Source organism: Notothenia rossii, assembly GCF_949606895.1.
Source record: "Notothenia rossii genome assembly, chromosome: 6".
Taxonomy (NCBI): Eukaryota; Metazoa; Chordata; class Actinopteri; order Perciformes; family Nototheniidae; genus Notothenia; species Notothenia rossii.
Window position 1 is genome coordinate 57,228,253 of NC_136909.1, and position 15,337 is coordinate 57,243,589.

Genomic DNA, 15,337 nt, shown 5'->3' on the forward strand with positions numbered 1-15,337 from the left:
GGGTATCAATTGTATTATATTGCCAGCACCCAAGGACACGTTTCCCCAAGAACACAATGAAACAAAGAAACAATCAAACCAATCTGTGGTCATTGTGCTGGTGTTGACTGGATTAAGTTGTATTTAAAGGTGTTTCTGACATTTTGTTTAGTCGTTCCTCAACAGCGGTATTGCTTTATACATCTTTAAAAAATGGACTAGTATGTATTATTGTTATTTACTTAGAACAGTGGGGAAACGAAGGGAAGAAAACATCTTTGTGCATGTCTCATGAATACATAAGAGAAGAGAGAAGAGGATTAGGGCCACATGAATTATTTTTTTAGGAGGATTTGAAAAAAAAAAAGGTTATCTGTTGTTCTGACAAAAAAGTCAGAATTCTGACTTTAATCTCAGAATTTTGACTTTAATCTCAGAATTCTGACTTTAATCTCAGAATTCTAACTTTTTTCTCAGAACAAAATAAAAATATTTTCTTTGGGAGAAAAAAGTCAGAATTCTGACTTCAAAGTCAGAATTTTGACTTTAATCTCAGAATTCTGACTTTAAAGTCAGAAATACCGGTAACTGTAGAGAACCAGCTTCAGTGAGAGATTTACACATTGCAGTTGGCGACAATGGAGGACATGAGTGAATTTCTGCGCGCCAGAGGGGTCCAAGAGGAAACCATATTGCAAATGGAAGAACAAAACGTGAGTTATAAATATATAAGTGTGTTTTGGGCGTTCGTAAAAACAAGAAAAAAAGGCGTTAGAATGTGAAATGCAGACATTGATGAGCTAGCAGCAAGCGCATTAGCTCATATGCTGTGGCTTCCCCCCCATCTAATTCAGTAAATAATGGTTTAGTTCGTTGACACGCAAGTGTGTGCTTGTTGGAACAGTGACGACTAACCAAGAGTAACAGCCTCGTGGTTTTCATGTTTCTGTAGAGATTTAATTAAGTGTTTTTTTTTGCCGTCATTACTTCAAATTATTTTGCCTGTAGCAGTTTAGAGATCAGTGGTCAAAGTACAACGCAAGGAGGCAGTTGCTAATTATATAACCAAAATTCACCCAGAACAACCCCTCTCGGTACTGTAGCATTGTTACCACAGGGGTTTGTTGTCCTTTTACCCCACAATCACATAATTATCAGCATATGAATATGAATCCTGCTGTACTGTCTGAAGGGGATTAAAACAGCAGGACAATGTTATTATTATTCAAATATTTGTATTGATTTTCCACATAATAACAAACAGCAGCACTCAGCATTCAAAAATACAGCACACACAGAAAGTACACAAAATATCAATTGACATCCAGAGGAGATACAAAATATGTATTTCGAAAGTAAACGTACACATAAATTATGAAATCAAAAATACATGGTTAAATAACCAAAAGTAAAAATGAAAACATAAATGAATAAAAAACAATGTGGGGGGGCTACGTTGGCTACGTTGGCTACGTTGGCTACGTTATTTCAATGTTAGAGAATTCGTTCTCAAAGTAGGACAGAAATGGTTGCCAGACCTTATAGTACTTTGCGATAGAGCACCGAGTAGTGTGCTTTAGCTGCTCAAGTTTCAGATGGGACATTACTTCCTCTACCCAACGCTTGTAAAACGGCGGTGCAGCCTTCTTCCAACTAAAGAGTATCAGACGCCTAGCAAGTAGGGTAGAGAATGCCACAGCCTCAGCCTGATCAGTTGTTATTCGTGTCTCCTGTGTGACCACGCCAAATAATGCCGTCAATGGGTTAGCATCAACCGCCGTGTTACACATGTACAAAAAGGTTTTAAATATACCAGTCCAAAAAGGGGCCAGTTTTGGACAGAGCCAAAACATGTGACTTAGGCTGGCCGGGTCCCGACTGCACCTGATGCAGGTTGGGTCTAGACCACAGCAGGACAATGTTGGTAATTTTATCTAGTATGTGTTGCTGCGTATCATGTCAGTCTCTAACGTTAATGTTACTGAGTGTAACTACTCTGGTCTTAAAAGAATGTTACACATCGATCTGATGTCCACAATCATATTTATTTGCCTCTTGGAACATGTTAAAAACACTTTTAAGGGTTATACTTATGTGAAGGTTATAAACTTTAGGGTAAACAGGGAAACAAGTTGTATCTGTTTTTCTAACAAAGTAACAACAGTACCATCATGGCAAAAACTGGCTTTTTAAGGGTTAATATTCTGAAAATTAATGAATGTTTTGTATTATTAGACCCTCCAGAAAAAAGCGGGCAAATATCCTTGATTATGCGGGCTAAAATCCTTGATTATGCGATTAAACATGCAGGGTTTTTATGTGATTTTATGCAGTGAAATTGCGGGAAGTTGCGAAATATGCGGAAAGTTGCGAAAAAGAATAGATTTTTTTTAAAATATTGGGCTGTCTTATTTATTCTCTCTCACAAACAACCTGCCACTAACGTTAAACCCCTTTCCTATTCAATTAAACACATTCAATGTTTATTTATTGTAAAAGCAATTGGGCTATTTTAATCACACTCTCTCTCTAACACACACACACACACACACACACACACACACACACACACACACACACACACACACACACACACACACACACACACACACACACACACACACACACACACACACACACACACACACACACACACACACACACACACACACACACACACACACACACACACACACACACACACACACACACACACACACTGGCGACTGTGGCTGTGAGGGAGTGTGGTCGTCTTTCAACCAGAAGGTTGTGGGTTCGATCCCAGCCCATGCAGTCAACATGTCGATGTATCCTTGGGCAAGATACTTAACCCTGAGTTGCTCCAGATGGCATGGCCAATGTGTGTGAATGTTAGGTCCTAGAGTAAGGTACACTGCTCTGTATGAATGGGTGTGAATGGGTGAATGACATGTCGTATGTAAAGCGCTTTGAGGGGTCTTAAAGACTGGATAAAGCGCTATATAAGTACAGTCCATTTACCATTTACACACACACTTCTCCGCCTCATTCTGTTTTCATTTACTCGTTCGTTATCTGACCAGCTTCAATCTTGTAGGCTACTCACTTCGTTTCTTGTAGCCCTCGAAAGGGTTTTGGAGGTTGATGCCTCGGTGAACGTGAGTTGTTTGGCTTTCTTGTCCGCAGCAGCAGAAAGCATTTTCGAATGTTTGAATGAATCAAAGTGGGTCGTCACCGTCGATTTCCCCTAAGACTTATGCTCCAACACACAGTTGCACGGGGTGCAGAATAGTTTCCCCCCACTTTCGTGAAAGACATCGGGGTACTGCTTTGCCCGGTCTGTAGCAGAAATGTTCGTCGGTAAATGAGATGGATCAGATTTTTTCATCTTGGTGTTTTCTCTCTCGTGTGAGTTCCACACGAGTGTTTACCTTCTGTGATGCGCGAGCTGATGACGTCGCGTCATCATCATCACTACTTCACGTCAAGATGAGTTAACTTTTTTTTTCTCAACTTTGTGTGGAAAAATGCGGGGATTATGCGGCCTTTTGATAAATATGCGGCCTTTTAAAAATCTGCGCCATTTTGCTGATTATGCGGTAAATTCTGCGATCACAGAATCGCGTTTTTCTGGAGGGTCTATATTATGAACAGGACTGATTTGGTCTGCGAAATGGCAAAATAGTATATATCTATACGATGTACAAGGGTTGACAATAGTTATAGTGCACAAACTTGATTGTGTTTTATTTTCTTTCTTCTTTGCGGATTGACAGCGACGTCATTGGTGTTATGGATGATGCCACTCTTCAAAAATACATCCCCTCCTACGGAGACCGAATTGCCATCTTTAATTATTGTAGAAATAAAAAGCCCACATCAAACCGAAATAAAGGCCTTTGTGAAAGACTGAGAGAAAAAATTACACTGAGATCGGAAAGTTATCAAGGAAACGCATCAGGTACAGAAACAAGAAAAACACAGACAAAGAAGCTGAAAGCCACAAGAAATATTGAAATAGGCTGGATTCACAATGACACTAACAAAACCAAACAAGTAAGGGCAAAACAAGAAGGTGGCACTAGAAAAATTTAACTATCAACTAATGCTGGTTTGAATGAAATCCTTGAAACAGGAAAGACACTATTTTTTCCTGATGGATATCACCTAAAGGACCTGAATCAGAGTTCGACTTTGAGGTGTGGGATTTTAAACAAAGCTGCCTTACAGCTGAAACGTGCCCTTCAATTAGCACAATGTACGAATCTGTGCAAATGACAATGTTGCGATTTTACATTGCCACAAAGCCAAAACCTTTTAATCTTCCAGAGTTTAATCTTGACTCGGGTGAAAATGATGACTACACAGATGTCATTATTGTTTTGGATGACACACAGCGATCACTAAGCATTTCTAGTGATCCTGAAATCACCTTTGGTCCTCATTTCGGCATCGAGGAAGATGAAGAAGACACACTCATATTTGAGAATTTTCCTGTCCCCGCCAGTCAACTTGAGGCAGAGAAACAACTAACAATCATTGTACATCATGCAGACACCCTAGCTGACATGATTACTGCCTTTTCTGATCCAGAGATTTTAAACAAATCATTGAATGTGAGGTGCATTCTCCCAGATAACAAGGAAGAAGTAGGCAGTGGTTCTGGGGTACTGAGGCATGTTCTCAGATTCTTCTGGCAAGAATTGTATGAGAGATGCACACTTGGGACAACAGTTAAAGTGCCCTTCATTCACCATAATTTTCCTGCTGAAACATGGAAGGCAATTGGAAGAATCCTTTTGAAAGGTTACCAATTGTGAATATTTCCCAAACAAACTTGCACTGCCTTTCCTTGAACAGGTGCTGTTTGATAATGTGTACAGTGACCTCAAAGCATATCTTATGCAACTTGTGAGCAGCCAAGAACGTGAAGTTTTGATGCAAGTGCTGACTGATTTCACTGCAGTTGACACTGATGACCTTTTGGAGGTTCTCGACAGCTATGGCTGTAGAAGGAAAGTCACCGCAGAGAATCTTCCTAAAATAATTGAAGAAATTGCCCACAAAGAGATGGTCCAAAAACCGATTATCGTTATTGACTGCTGGAGGGAGATTAACCATCAACATCTCGACCTCAGTCCAGAGGCACTGACTAAGTTGTTGTCTGACCTGCAACCCACCACAAAAAAAGTCTGCAAACTACTGAAATTTGATGTTGATTTGACTACAAACCAAAAGGAGGCAGCAAATCATCTGAAAAGATTCATCAGAGAGCTAGATGAGAGTAAACTTCAGAAGTTTCTACGGTTCTGCACAGGATCTGATCTCATCGTGACAGACAGCATCTACGTGGGATTTGAGAAAATGACAGAGTTCACAAGAAGACCGATTGCGCACACATGTGGGAATATTCTGCACATAGCTGAAAGCTATGAGAACTTCCCAGATTTCCGTTCAGAATTCAATGCAGTTCTTGAGAGCAATGTGTGGGTTATGGACATTGTTTAGACTCCAACAACAATAACTAGGGATGTAACGATATACCGAATACCGCGGTATCGCGGTAATGAAACGGCTCAATACCGTCGTGAGCAGTGCTTGAATTGGAATAAAAAAGGTGCCAGTACTCGAAATCAGCAACAAGTATTTGGCACAAAGTCATAGTATATCCTATAATGCTGGTGGGTTTGTCTCTTTACTGTATATTTTAGAAAGGCTCACTGTACTTAAACAAAATGACTCAGGGTGCATCTGAGATTAGAGGGGGTGCAGTGGTAAAGTGCTATTTTTATAAGTGGGGAGTGGACCTGACACCCTCTAGTCTAGGGGGGTCCGGGGGCATGCTCCCCCGGGAACATTTTTTTTTAAATATTGAAGTTAGATGCATCAATCTGGTGCAATTTGAGAGAAAAATGAAGAGATATATGGATACCTCTCAACATCCATAATGAAACAACTGTAAACAGATTTACTTTTTTCTTTATGGATATAAAAGAAAGTAAAGCTTGACTCCTACTGGCTGGTTAAATGACTCCTCGTCCCTGAGGCCACTATCAGTTTTTTGTGCCATTTTGCTGGATTTATTTGTCAATAACGTTGCTGCACAAAGTGATAGCCCTCTAGTTTAAATCTACTAACCAAAAAGAAACATATGGAGATGGGTTACTATTTAAAAAAAATTGCAAATCTATTTGGGAACAGTGGAGCCGGGCCTCAAATCCTATAGGGGGGTCCGGGGGCATGCTCCCCCGGTAAGATTTTTTTTAAATGTTGGACTTAAATGCATCAATCTGGTGCATTTTGAGGGGGAAATAAAGAGACTAGACCCCGTATGAAACAAAAATGTATACATTTAAATAATCATAAAATCATAAGTACATGGCCATAACCAATAACATACAATATCCAATATGAAAAAACATTGAAACTTGTTTATTTTATTTTTTTTGTTTCATTTATAGTTGTGAGTGTGTCTGGGCTCCTGAATCGGCCTCTCCTGTCTCCCTCCTCTCCGCCCTGCTCCTCTTTGAGGCAACAGCAAAGACTAGTTTTAGCTCTCAACAAGTTTATCTTACCTTTTTTCACCTAGTTAACATTTTGTTTGTATTATTCATGCATATTTTACTAATCACTACCCCCTCAAATGGAAATATGTGTTTACATAAATGGTGACCGAACCGTTTGAGACCCACTGAGATAACTTAAACTAAGTTAACTATCTAAAGACTCAGAGAGTAATTTACCTCACCAGAGTTGTAGTTATCAGCCTCTCAGTCTGACAGCAAAGGACTCTCCCTCCACCTTGTTGTTGAAAAAGCTCCTTATATCCGTTAGCGCAGCTAGCTAGCACCAGATGCTAACAACAATACACGTAACCGGTGCGCGCGCTTTCTCGCTCGCTCGCACCACACATACACCAACACACACCCTCCCGAGCTTGAATGACACACAGAGACCAATCGAGGGCATTAGTATGATCTGTATGAAAGTGGCAATGTCGGCAGGCCACGTCATGTAGACAGCCAGTCACCCTCTGTGTGGCAGAGTCAGACCCACATTTGCGCTGCGTTGCGTTTACAATATATACGTATATTGCCGGCGGCTGAGTACCGGCATTTTACTGAGTACCGGCAAGGTGCCGGTACTCAGTAAGAAGTGCCGGTACCACATGGGTAAAAATCAGAAGTGCCGGTACTGCGTACCGGTGAGTACCGGCCCAATTCAAGCACTGGTCGTGAGACTGAAAAGATCTACCGTGATATTACCGTTCATTCATTTATATCTTGCCCTGTAAATAAAAACTGTAATGTTTTTGTTTGAACAGCAGAGGACGCCATAATACTAGTCAAGAATACTCCCATCATCCTTTGCGCAAGCCCGCCCTCACACTCAGACCCAACGAGAAAATGGCGAACGGACTAGACGAACGTGCTGACCAACTAAATAAAAATTGTGAAATTGAGGATGCTCCATCGACTTTTAAAGCTGTTGTGTGGCAGCATTTTGATTTTCCCGTTTCAAGAAATGACAAAGGTGAAAAGCAAACTGACAAACGCCAAACCATTTGCAAATCCTGCCGGGCGACGGTCGCCTACAATTCGGGAAACACATCGAACATGAGAAGTTATTTGTCACATCACCACCCAGAAAAGCTCCGAACACAACAACCTACTGTGAGGAAAAAGCCTAAGCCGGGCCAACTGACTCTGACAGAAGTATTTGGAGCGCCACTTCCCCCTAACAGTCCAAGAGCTCAGGAAATAACAAGGTGCATCGGTGAGTACATGGCCAAAGACTTAAGGCCGTTTTCTGTGGTCGACAACAGTGGATTTCGGAGGTTAGTAAACACGCTGGAGCCCAAGTATGCCATTCCATCACGGCCATACTTTAGTCGAACATTGCTACCCGCTCTGTACCAAGAGACAAAAGCTAAAGTGACACAGAGCCTCAAAGAAGCAGAGTGCATCTCAATAACAACAGATGGGTGGACTTCACGAGCTACGCAGAACTATATTACAGTCACAGCTCATGTTATGACCAGCGAATGAGAAAAGAAAAGTTTTGTTTTACAGACGCGGCCTCTTTTCACATCACACACTGGACTCAACATAGCTGAGGTGTTAAAATCTGCTGTTTTGGAGGAGTGGGGACTCGACAATAATCAAGGCATTGCTGTCGTAACAGACAACGCAAGGAATATGGATGTAGCGGTGAGAGAGGCTTTCCCCACACATAAAGTGTTTTGCCCACACTTTAAACCTCGCTTCAAAAGCGGGTTTGAACGTAAACCGGGCAAGCCGTCTGCTTGGTAGAGTGAGGCGTGTAGCTGCGTTTTTTCACCGCAGTTCAACTGCAACAGTACTGGCCACCAAACAGGGAATGTTAAACCTGCCTGCGCATAAACTCATCATGGATGTGGTCACAAGATGGAACAGCTCGCTTGACATGCTCGAGCGCTACCTGGAGCAACAACAAGCTATCGCTGCAACGCTACTCAGTGCTGAAGTCAGGCGCAACGCACGCGAGATAGACACTCTTGAACCAGCTGACATCACGGACGCCGAGGACATGGTTCGGCTTCTCTCACCGCTGAAAAAAGCAACCACCGTGCTGTGCGATGAGTCTCGACCTACGGTCTCTCTCATTGTGCCCCTCAAGCACATGATAGAACAAAGCATGGCACAGTGCGATGGGGACTCCTCCACCATCGCCCAAATGAAGAGAGCCATACTGAAGGACTTCACAGACAGATACCAAGGAGAGCAAAACAAGTTTCTGCAAGAAAGCACTGCGTTGGACCCCCGGTTCCGGAGCTTGCACCAGCTAAATGACAGTCAGAGGGAGGATGTTTTCGACAGGCTGAAGTTGAAAGCCACACAGATGCAGAACCAGGTACATATTTAAATATTCTTTTTGTGTCTGTGAAACTTTTTCATATAAGGTAAGGTGTGTTTGCCTCTGTTGTTGTGGTGAAAAGAATGATAAGACGGTTTTTTTCTACCTCTGCTTGCTCGCATAGAACCATAGTGAAACAAAAGGGGAAAGAGCACATGACGCTGAGGAACAATCTCCTCCTTCCAAAAAGACAGCACTCGAAGATCTCCTTGGGGAGTCTTTCAGTAAAGAAGTGCACGTCGCACAGCACAACACTGGTATCGAGGCTGAAATTGACTTGTACCGCAAAGCGACCTCTATTTTACTCTCTGACTGTCCTCTCAAGTGGTGGAGAGACAATGCAAAGTGTTACCCACTGCTGTCCCCCATGGCCAAAGCATATCTCTCTGTCCCAGCCACATCAGTGCCGAGTGAGAGAGTTTTTTCCACTGCAGGGGATATTGTAAACGCCCAAAGATCCCAGCTTCTACCTGGAAATGTTGACATGCTCATCTTCCTGAAAAAAAACCTGTCTGATGAGTGAGTAAGAGAGAGTTTGAGTTGAGTTACTTGAAATCTATTTTATTGCAGGGTCTGATTATTGAATGTTCTTGTTTATTTGCACAAAGAAAATGCATACTTTTGTTTGGTAGTACTTGTTCTTGTTCCAGTCTGTTACTGTTTTGACACTTTAAATGTACTACAATACTAAAATGCTGTACAAATCAGATTTATTATTTAATAAAGAAAACATTTTGGAGTAAAAAAAATTTGTATTTTTTTTAGATTTTTTTTTCCTTCAATATATCGCGATAAATATCGTACCGTGGACTTGTTATCGCGGTATTACCGTACCGTGAGTTTTTGGTATTGTTACATCCCTAACAATAATCAAACCAATCCAAACTGTTAAGAGTTTTTCATGTTCGAAGTAGTTGTGCAGAATTGCAAGTAATGGTGTGCTATAGATACTGTATATTTGGGACCTAAAAGAAGCACTTCACCAGGACCTTTAATAGTTATAGAGAAGTCAGAGCTGGCCAGAAGGGAGCCCATCTTTCACTACACAAACTTGGTGGTGTGTTCACAAACTACAACATATTGACTATTATTCTCCAGTTGCAGAACACAAACCTGACTGGACAGAAATGTAATTTGTTCATGTAATTCAAGACCTTTTAATGCTGCTAAGATGTTTAAGGATTCAAACAAGAACAGTGGCATGCTTCATTGTTCTTATATGGAAACAAAGAGTTGTAAAATACAATGTACTGTTTGCTCCCTCTTACTTTTTGTGTAAATTGTAAAATGATATGCCACTTACCGAGGTGAATAACTTGTGTAAAAGCATGAATATGTAGCTAACCCCTTATCTGACCATTGACTGGAATATAAAGTTGCAAAGCAAGTGCCTTGTTCAGAGCATACTTGTTTATTTAGAACATATGTTATACTAGTGTCAAAAGTAATTAAGGCATAATCTTAAAATAATGCTTAAAATGTTTTATGATCAAATGTTTCCGCAGGTGTCACATTGCCTTGATTCCAAATGTCTTGTTAAACTTTCAAGTGGTGGACTGGTTGGTTCTTCTAAACAAGTAGATACACATACACACTTTCCCTATACACACACACACACACACACACACACACACACACACACACACACACACACACACACACACACACACACACACACACACACACACACACACACACACACACACACACACACACACACACACACACACACACACACACACACACAACTCTCAGATGTGCATATAAACAGACTGAACTAGTCTGCTACCAGTTATCTTAGTTATGAGAAGTTATGATTACAATTGTTTTGCTTTTGATTAAGATTGCAAGTATTGCTGTGATACTGAAAGACATTCTGAAGGTAAGTTGTATTAAGTCTCAACATCTGTTTTGCAGGGATTGTTGTGTGCAACAAAACCTACCTTTTATTTTTTCATACTTTGATAATTGTTATTGCACTGGCACAATGTAGGCAGATATTTGTTAAGTTTCTATATTTCACATCTTGTGGATCAACCAATAATAAAAAAAAAAGCAATGCAAAAGGGCTGTAATTTTCCGGTCATCCTTGTGCGGAATTCTCATGTTTTGTTAAATGTTACTTTTAACATTGAAATGTAAGTTAAAGTTACATTGTGAATCAAATGTATTTTCTTACACCACATTTGTATGCAGGCCTTCGATTTAATGTTGATAAAGTTTCCTATTCTTTGGGTATAAAGTGATTGAATAAATAAGCTTTGCAATAGTTGTTCAAGACTTTTCTAAAATATATATTTGACACTAATGTGAGAAAAAGTAATTAGTCATTTGGCATTAAAAACAATGATAAAATAATTGCTAATTAATTAAGAACACTATCATTCTGTTTATCTATGCTTTGAATTCTTGATGCCTTTTTTACATATTACATTTGTATTTAATTGTTTAGAAATGGTATCCTTTATTGTCTTAATAATGTTAATTGCTTATTTTTGCCAAAACTAGGTTGCAATGTTATGGGGATACAATTAAAAGACTGATGTATATCAATACTGATAACATATTATGAATACTGCACTGACATACTCATTGTATCAGCATTGGATAAAATGTGCTCCTATTAGTATGAACTCACAACCAAGCTTCCCAAAGTCTGTGCACCTCAAGTTATTACGGCTACATTGTTTCATTGAGTTCCGAGAATACATCAATATAACCACATTTTGAAATACTCAAAGTAATTGAAATAAATAAATAAAATGTGTTACTGCATAAAGACAATCTGATCCATTTAATTAATGTGTTATGCAAAAAGGTGTGAACGATGTATCTATAGGTTAAATCATTCAATGTGTGCTTACACTTTTGCAAGAATGTGATTAGACATTTTTAGTCAAAACAATGGAGTTATGCTGAAAAATTAACATGTTTGAAGAAACACACTCCTCAATGTCAGTTTCGGTGATTTATTGACAAGGATGACGACACCCTAAAACAGAATAATGCAGCAAGATAAGCTGACAAAGTATTACATCCATGCAATTCAATCAACACAAATATATACCACGAAACAGAGTATAGTAGTATAATAGTATAATATATATATAGTATAATATATGGTATAATATAATAGTGGAAACAGTCTTACATGAATGAGTGGACGAACGTCTCAACTCGAGGCGGAGTGCATGAACAATGTTTGAACTAAAATGGCCGCTCGGCACTTCCGGGTCAGAGCACGGCATAACCGGGCAGCGACAGCAGTGACACTGCCCTCTAGTGGCCGGCGATAAACTCTTCATCCCCCCCAGACCGGAAAGCTATGGGCCGGAATAGGTTAACGGTCTACATCCCGTATCCAGCTGCCAGACTCGGGCTCGTAACGTGCAGGCGGCCTCCTCAAGCGGCCCGGCCGAGTCGGCTGGGGCAGCGTCGGCGGCGACTGCGGCACCGGGAGCGGTGCACCCAGGAAGACACCCGTAGGAACAGCGAGGTCAGAGGACGCCCCATCAGCAGGCGTCGGTGGGGAAGCGCCAATAGCCGAGTCGCGGGGCCCGACAGCCGGCCGCTGAGCAATCCCCTGGGGCGTCGCCCAGCCCGGGTGGATAGGTGGGGGCTGATGACCCAGGGCAGCGGGCGGCGGCGACGGCGCAGCCGACCGCTCGCGGGCGCAGGGTGTGGCCGGCGTGTAGGCACGGAGGAACCGCCGGTTGCGCAGTGTCAGACGTCCCGAACCGTCAACCCTGACCCGATACTGGTCGTGGCCCGGCGACTCCACCACGATCCCCGACCTGTCCCATTTGTGGGGGCTCGGGCCTTGCTGGTTCTGGAGGAATACCCTTTCGCCGAGTGCCAATGGGCGGAGCGGTCTCGAGTGAGTCCCCAGAGACTCGGTGGTACGGGACATACGGGTCCGAAGGGCGTCCTCCTTCGCCGCCCATGCCTCGCGCCATAGCAGGCGGATATGCGGGTTCGAGAACTTCTCGAGGCGGTTCACGAAGGAGAGCGAGCCACGAAGTGGGCGGCCGAAGATGATCTGTGCTGGCGAGAGGTCGCAGTCGGGGTCAGGCGTGTTACGCAACTGCAGCATAGCGCGCAGGAAGCGGTCCTGATCAAGGCTGCCCGACGGGCCGGTGTTGGACATCAAGAGGCGCTTAGCAGTCTTAACCGCAACCTCCGCCCTCCCATTCGACTGCGGAAAGCTAACGGAAGACACACGGTGTTCGACGTGCCATAAGCGGAGGAAGTCCTCGGTGTGGCTCGCCTTGAATTCCGGACCACCGTCGCTCGAGAGCTCCTCCGGTACGCCGAAGGTGGCGAAGAACGACCGGAGGTGTTGGACCAGGCCAGCTGAGCCCGCCAGGGCAGTACCCGCCGTAGAGCTCAGGACCTCTACCCAGCCCGAGAGCCGATCCCCGACAACTAGGTAGTGACGGCCCCCATAGTCGAAGAAGTCAGCAAACACCGCCTCGAATGGCGTGGACGGGGGTGGGGACGGCCGGGGGGGTGTAGCCGCCTGTGACGGAGCATTGCGGTTGCAGTCTGCACACCCGTCCCTGGTGGCCTGAATGTCCCCGGACATCCCGGGCCAGTAAACTATGGCTCGGGCATGCTGCCCCATGGCTGAGGTCCCCTGGTGAGCGGCATGGAGATGCCGAAGGACCCTCCCACGGAGGGATGGGGGAACCACGACGCGGTCCCGATAGAGCAGGACGCCGTCCTGGGCGTAGACGGACTCACAGACCGATGACAGACTCGCCAGGGCAGGGTCGTTAACGTCAATCCCACCCTCTTGCTCGATGAGTTGGAGGAGGTGGCCGAGGCATCCATCAGCCGCTGTTTCCCGTGCGAGGAGGGGCCAAGAGACGGCTCCGAGCTCCCGTGCGTCGTCGCGGATGGAGGCCATGAGTGCTGACTCCATGGCGTCAGGCCCGCTCGGCAGCCCCAATGAGAGGCCGTTCGCTGAACCCGAGGGGGAAGGATGCCTCGACGTGGCATCAGCGGCATAGTTGCTCTTGCCAGGCAGATGCACAATGTCGAAGCGCCATGGGAGGGTGCGCTGCTTCAGTCTAAACAGACGCGAGTTTGTGATCTCATCCAGCGTACGGTCGCCAAAGATTTTCACCAACGGCTTATGGTCGGTGACCACGACGAGGTTGTTGGACCCCTGCGTGAAGTACCGCGTCTGTTCCAGGCCCCATGCCACAGCTAGGGCCTCTCCCTCGACGGCTGCATAGCGCTGCTCCGCAGGGGACAGGAAACGCGAGCCCGCGAGGGTGACCCTCCACCCTCCTGGACAGCAGTCCGGTATGCCCGAGGCACAGTGACAATGTTGCTGGAGCAGGAAGTAGCCAATGCCACGCATGGACCAGTCAGGGCGGAGGCAGGTACGCTTCTGCATGTCGTAGATCTCCACGCCCTCGCGGATGGCCTCCATTATGGCTTGCTTGGACGTCTGGAAGGCCTCCTCCAGAACGGGGGACCATAGGAACGCACAGCGTGGGCTGAGGAACGGCTTAAATGGAGCCATCGTGTCACGCAACTGGGCGTAGTTAGCCACCTGGTTGACAAGGCCGAACCAACTCCTGATGTCCGTCGTGGAGCCTGGGGTGGGGAAGTCCCGGATGGCGTCCAAGTATTTTGGGAGCGGTTCGATGGTAGATTCCGACACCCTGAAGCCAGCGAAGTCGACGCACCTCTCCGCGAACTGAAGCTTGTCCGGATTCAGCACGATCCCCGATCGGCCGACACGCGTCAGGAAGTCGATGGTCCTCCACCAGTGTTGCTCCAGGTCGGTGTCATAGTGGATGGTGTCATCCACACAACGTTCCTTGCGTTCATAGTCCGAGAGGACAGCGTCAAACCGACGGTTGTAGCCATCCCCTGACGACAGGAAACCCTGTGGTGCCCTGGTGTAGCGCCAACGGCCGAAGGGCGTGATGAAGGTAGTGAGGTGGCGATCCGACTCACGCAGGGGAACACTGTGGTAGCCGTTCCAGGCGTCCGTGACGGTCTTCCAGGTGCCCTTCGGGACGCGGCGTGCGAGGTGGAACGGGGACTCAGTGGCGAAGGTCTCACGTTGGCAGAACTTGTTGAGGGGGGAGAGGTCCACGGTCCTGCGGGGGGAACCGTCGTGCTTCCGAGTGACTACCATACGATGGCACCACGTCACCGGCTCGCCGTACGGCACGCGTTCAATGACCCCAAGGGCTTCGTCCCGCAGGAGGTCATCGTGAACCCTCCGCTGCCAGTGTAGAGGCACCGTAGCCGCGGTGTGGCATGCCTTAGGCGTAGCTGCGGGGTCCACGTGCATCTCGATAGGCGGCCCCTCCATGCATGGTAGTGCCCGATGGGGGCAAGTATTGAATGTCGACGAGGCATATCTCCCGAGTAGCCAACCTTTCATCCGGTTATTGTTCTCTGGCGTACAAGGGAACGGCAGTGCTGCGGGGCGCGCCGGGGGGACCGTGCGCTGAGGACA